A 6,386-nucleotide genomic window follows, 5' to 3' on the forward strand; every position below is an offset into this window, starting at 1 on the left:
AGCACTCCCAGCGCTGCGAGTCCGGCAGAAAACTGGTGAATGAAATGCGCACAGACACCAACCTGGCCAGTGACCGCGACGCAGAACCAGGGGTCGCTAACTAGCTAAGCCACAGGATTCTCCAGCAGGATGGAATAAAGGGAGCACACACTCCCACCCCCGCAACTGGAATGCGGCTCTTACTGACCCTTCCAAAAAGGGGGTGGAGGACGCAGGATTTTTTCTTTCTCTCTTTCTTTTAAACTAAGTCTAAGAACGCGAATTGGAAGCAACCGAGAACATCCTGGGAGGCCAGACCACAGACGCTGGGATAAAGGCGAGACGGTTCTCCAACTCCCGGGGAATCACCGTCCGGTGTGACACGCATCAATCAACTAGCCCCAGCCGGGGGCCGACCCCGGCCCCGCTCTCCGCCCGCGGAGCGCCAGTGGGGCTGAAGCCGGGGATTAGAGGGGTGACCCTCCCGGGGCGCGGGGAAAAGGTGCCGGGCACCGTTGCCCTCAAGGTCACCAGGCGCTGGAGCGGGGGCGGCCGGCCGCAGGATGGGCTATGGCGCGGCGGAGGCGGCTCGGAGAACTGAAGAGCTGGGGGGTTAGACGCGAAGTCCCACCGAGCCCCGTCCCTGGAGCCCTGCGCGGGGACTCCCGGCCGGACCCGGCGCTGAGGCGCACGCCGAGGAAGCCGCTCACCTTTACGATCTGCCGGGGCGGGCGCGGCGGGAGACAACCTGCGAGGGGGCGCCGAAACGCCCCCGCCAACTTCTCCCGAATCCGCGCAGTCCACGGAGCACCCAGCTGTCAGGAGCCCCGCCGCGACGCCCCCACCTCCGTGTTCCGCCCGGCCTCCCCCGCAGGTGACCTGTCCCGCCGCCCCCGCCGCGGACGGGCGGCGGCCGCCACTCACCTCACCCAGCAGCAGGAACCATTTTCCGAAGGGGAAAGGAAGGGGAGGCTGCAGGAGGGTCGGGGGAGGGGGCGGTGAGGACAGCGGGAAACGCAGAGAACGGGGGCTCGGTCCTCAGCCCGTCCGCAGGCGGCTCGCAGGACTCGGGGCGCCACGCGGAGGTTCGGCTGCACCTCGAGGATGAGGTGGCCACGGAGCCGAGAGGTTCGGCGTCCACCAGCCGGGGCTCCCTACTCACGCTGCACTGCGAGGAGGCGGCGGCGGCGGCGGCGGAGGAGGAGGCGGCGCCCGGCCGGCCCCCGCCCAGAGCCCGGCTGCCGCCGAGTGGCCGCCCGCGTCCCCGCAGGACCCGCCTCCTGAGCTCCGCAGAGCCGCACACAGGGCGCGCCGCGCTCAGCACGGGCAGCTCCGCCGGCCTCACGCCGCCGTCCGCAAAGGCAGCGGCGGGCGGGGTGCAGCCCCCTCCGTGAGCACCGCAGCCCGACCCGCTCGGGGCGGGGCCCGCGGCCCCCGGAGAGCGGACAGCGGAGCACGAGGGGGCTGCGCGAAGCTTCGGGCAGGGGCCCCGCTTGCACCGGGTGGCCCGCAAGATTGCCGGGGGAGGCAAAGGAAGGTGAACACTCACCCGTTCCGGTCTGGCGCTCCCTTCTCTCCACACCCTCTCGCCTCCCGCTCCACGCTGGCGGCGCAGCTGCTGCCACTGCCGCTGCCACTGCCGCCGCCGCCGCCGAAGCTCGCGCTGCCGCCGCTGCCGCCTTGGCTAGGCGCGGTCACGTGACGCGGCCCGCGGGGAGCCTGGGGGCGGGCAGGCGCGCGCGCGCGCGGGAGGAAGCGCGACTCGGACGGAGACTGGGAGCTGAGCGGAGCGGAGAGGGCGTTTAAGGGGAGGACCCGGAGAGCGCGCCCCCGGCTGGCGAGCGCGCGCCCGGCGATTAGCACTTGCCGCGCGGTGGGGAAAGGGTGGCCGGAGTGAGGGGCGGGGGACTCGCGCCTCCACGCGCCCCTCCCTCTCTTCCTCCGCTGAGCGCCTCGGCCGGCCGCTGCCCCCGCCCCCTCCCGTTCGCCCCTTTCCTCCTGTCGCTGCCAGCGATTGGCTGAAAGGCTCTGACGTCCGTGTTTCCATGACGTATCGGGGCGGGGGGCGGAGGGGGAGGAGGGGGTGGGGTGGGTCGGGCAAGCGGGGCGGTGACTCCGTCAGTCACAGCTGCTGTTTCGGAGCGGGTCCGGGCGGCTCCCGCAACTGTGGAAGCAGGAGAGCGATGTCTGCCGCAGGCGGACTTGGGCGCCCTTTACCTGCGGTCCCGCCCGAGGCAACCCCGGGCCTGCGCTCCTCCGAGCCCGGGAGCCGGGCTGGCGGGCGGGCTAGGTCGAGCCCTCCAGGCGAGGACAGGTTAACGCAGACCCCCGCGTCCGCGGACATTTGAGCGGCTCCTCGCCACGTCTCTGCTCCACTCCGTACCGGACTCGGTTCCTGTCCCGGGCCGTGACGCACGCGCCGGACGACAAAAGTGCCGCCTAGCTCGCTCCCTCCTTGGGGGAGGACAGCCCACACCCCCCACGGGCGAGGGGCGCCCCATCTCTGTTTCTGCCGGTCGGGCCCGTAGACTCCGGGGATACCCGCTGCAGCGCCCAAAGAGTTAACGCAGGCGTTCGGCCGGTGCGAACAGGCCCATCAGGATCTGCGCTCAGAATCCCCGTGTCTTCCTTTGGGGTTTGCTTTTTCTACCTATGCTAAGCCTTTGGCTCTTCAGTTCACTTGTAGCATCTCAGGGGGGAGGGATTGAGATGCTGAAAGGTAACATGCTGTGCCACAACCTTCAAGAGATTTTGCAAGTTAATAAAAAAGAAACCACCGTAGTGACATCTTCAGAAATAAAATGGGTTTTCTTTCCTACACACACATACACACGTGTTCAAAGATTTGTGTCTTACCTAAGACATCGTGCTCCATCTTCATCTAATCGCCTCTGTTTGAACTGTGGCCGCCGCTTTAGAGACTTTGTCCGTGTTATTTTCAATACCACTTAATCAGAACAAAAAGATAAATTCTGCAGAGGCTCCTCCTTTCTCTTAACTCCAGGACTGGAAAAATTAATGTCTGTAACGTCTTCCTAAAAGCAAACAGTCGATGCGAAGGACTTTATTATGTATGTTCACTCTGGTAGTATTTACATTAAAATAGTTTTGAAGGATTTAAAAACTAAATATGTGAAAAGTTTAAAAAGCAAAAAAACCCCAGTTAACCCTTTTGAAAAAATTTTTTTATCACTTTACGTATCTTACCAGGTCAAACAGTACCAACCTTTTGAGCTGTGCCCTTGACATGCAAAACAAGCACTGGGCAGGATGACCCCGTTTCTTCCTCTCTTTAATCACTGTTGAGAAATTGGTTGGTGGGTACAACAGCCCTTCCTGACACTATTTCAAAACTTCTTAACAGAAGAACAGATTAACTTTTCAAAACGGCTTAGAGACATTTAAGAATCATTGGCTTTTGTCCAACTTTTCCTCCAAGGAAGTCGCAATAGAAAATTGAATTATGTATTCTACTTTAATCAAGAATTTGACATTAAAGTAATATATGATTCATTGCTATAGTGCACTAGCTAAATGGATAATAGATTAAACTAGAATCTGTTCACTTTGTGGGTTTGTTGCAGTTCCAAATAATAAAGGGTATGCTCGTACAGTGTTGTGGTCATGAAAAATTACTCATCATCTTCATTTTAGAACGATTTCAATAGAGTTTTCATTTATGGAGATTATATACATATATATCCCAGAACATATTTATATGCATTTTAATGAAATGTGAGTCACATACAATGGTATATTTTTACTGTCATAGTCAAGATGATTGTACTGTGTAGTTTGGTTTTTATATTTTCATTCTTCAAATAGAAAGCAATATATAACTGTACACATCATATATAGAAAATTCATCTTTTTCTCCCAAAGATTTAGCACTGAAACCTTCTTAATGGCATATTTTTCATTGTAAAAATCAAGAAAATATTTGATTACTTAATTAGCATTTCCTAAATAAATGGAACTACTTAAATTCAAGAATGCCACTGTATATGATATAACCATATTCTTTTAATCTTAGACCTCACTTATTCTATGGATTTAATTGATCCATAGATATATTGGTGCATAATAAGAGCAATATAATGCAATTTATTGTTGAAATACTTAATCTTCTAAACCACTTTTAATATGCTTTAAATATATTTTTTTAGTTACAATGAAAATTTTATAAAGGTATTTAAATCTTATGGCAAGTTACTATTTGGGATGTTAACATTGCTTGAAGACAGGCTGTGTATTCAAAATAATGTATTTTGCAAACTGTTAAAGTATGTTTCATTTAGTGGCATAAATCTCAACTATTGACATCTTTTCTAATAAGTTGATCAATTCAATATGAACTAATCTTGTATAACTTATGGAGAGAGTTTTCTAAAATCCTCAATGTAATTAAGTGTAAAGGGAAACATTAGGATCTTTATTCCCTCAAGAATTCTGTCACATTCATCTATCGAGGGGACAAAATAAAGGCATACCAACAGCAGCATATTTTTAAAACCATGTCATTTCCCAAAGTACACTTTTATACGTATGTGAATGTGTCAGTGCTAATCATTGCAGAATACTAAAGAGAACTGACAGGTGTAGGGAGGCAGAAGAGGAAAAATATTCAGCGCTTCATAAAAAGTAGTTGTGTATATTCTCAAATTTCCATTAACCTGGATCATCAGAGAGAGATATGAAGTGAAACATTACTTAGCTGAAAGCCGCAGAGAACTGTTATCTATTAGTAACAAACTAATTACATTTGCTGAATTAAATGAAGTATGATTACAGGTAAGCCTAGAATAAGAATTTTCAAGTCACATAATGGAAAATTTTTATAGGTGAAAAATGTGAAACGGTTAAATGTCATAATTTGATGGGAATTATTTAACATCCTGTACCCTTCAGTATAAGGCATTTTTTTCCTACCCCGTATGTAGTATCTAGGTCATAGGATGTGGCCCTAAATCTAAATTCCAGAGACTCAAAAAAAATGGAAAGCTCTTACTTAAATGTTGCTGAAGAAGATTTCCTAAATGAGGATTTGGACTTGACTGGTGCCACGAAATATATAGGAGATTTAAATTAATGCAAAAGAAGATGGGCAATAGAAATGCCAGGAAATGTACCTGAGAATTAGCAAGTTTACCACATCCATTTTCCTATCCTTTGTTTATCTATGAAACATAGATTTACTACCTTTGTTATCTTTCACCTCCATACGTAACTCATTTATTTTCCCATTAATAATGGTGAGTTATGGTGTATCATAGGGTTGTTGTGAAGTTTTGGTGAAATGTTTATATTAAGCTCTTAACAGAAAAATTGGTGTGTACTAAATGCTCGGGAGCTGTTGTCATTATTTTTCATAAGCATGTATTCTTTATCCTTTATTACAAAGTAAATGTGCTGCAAACAAGAATATACATTTTTACTTGACTTACTTTATTTTAATGAATAGGTGCTTATTCTCACATTAGAAGTTCAGAGGTAGGTGATAGTATGATTGATTCAGTTGCTGAACACAGAATCAAGGATCCAGGCTAACAGCTTTCTGCTCCACCCACCCTGGTGTGCGCTTCAGTATCTTTTTATGCCCCAAACAGGAAAATCAGAAGGATTTTTCTCACATTTGTGGTGCATCTTATGTTTTTTAGATTATTTAGTGCTTATAGTTTCATATAATTTTTCATTATTGCCCTCCTTTCCTTTGAAACCCCTCCTTTGTTCTCAAGATATTAGAATGTGCCGAAGAATCACCTGTGTGAGCTTAGCAATGCAGATTCTTGGGGCCATAGTGGCAGAGCTTCTGACTCCGGCTGTTTGGAGTGGAGCCAGAGGATAGACATTTTTGATAGTTCCTTTAGGTGACTTTGATGCACTTCACAGTCTCTGTTTCCCTCCTTCGTCCTGACATTCTCTTGTTGTGTTCTTCATTAGTTCTTCTTTCTCTTTCCCTGGCTATTTCCGATATTAAGTTCTTATACTTGAGCATCTCCTTCTATCCTAACTTTCATAAAGTTCACCCATTTTCATGACTTCAGCCCCTTGAGGGTAAGGATAATGTTACTCATTAATTTATTCATTAATCATTTGTTGATCTTGACAATTATCCTCTCAGTTTACTAAGGAAGGAAAACATGGACGATGCCTAATATTTAGGAGGCATTAGCATCCAGGTAGTAATTCATCTATTCTTTTATACAAAGAAACTTTCATTAAACATTTATTACATGCCAGACCTAATAAGATCTGGCACATAATAGGTGATTAAAATAAAATTAGTTTGAAATGAATAAACAAATGAACTATCACCTCTCCAATGATAAATTCTTAATTTTTATCCACTGCCTTGTTCTTTTATTCTGGTGACCCCAGGGAACCCCTTCAGGGTCATTTTTTTTCTT

The 6,386-nt window shown here is 49.0% G+C and overlaps 1 protein-coding gene across 11 annotated transcripts in view; it reads right to left on the reverse strand.

The window, feature by feature from the left end:
• ATP2B1 (ATPase plasma membrane Ca2+ transporting 1) overlaps nucleotides 1-2,015 on the reverse strand; it is a 129,746-nt gene extending 127,731 nt beyond the window's left edge. For 5 of the 11 annotated variants that reach the window (XM_082351795.1, XM_082351797.1, XM_082351793.1 and 2 more), the window contains exon 1: nucleotides 1,529-2,014. The gene's annotated coding sequence lies outside the window, so the exon portion shown is untranslated. Of the gene's footprint in view, nucleotides 1-903; nucleotides 1,170-1,528 lie in introns of those variants that run through there. The other 6 variants (XM_082351787.1, XM_082351789.1, XM_082351792.1 and 3 more) reach the window with 4 other exon arrangements.
• Nucleotides 2,016-6,386: the final 4,371 nt, after the last annotated feature.

This window comes from Balaenoptera borealis, assembly GCF_965194805.1.
Source record: "Balaenoptera borealis genome assembly, chromosome: 13".
Taxonomy (NCBI): domain Eukaryota; kingdom Metazoa; phylum Chordata; class Mammalia; order Artiodactyla; family Balaenopteridae; genus Balaenoptera; species Balaenoptera borealis.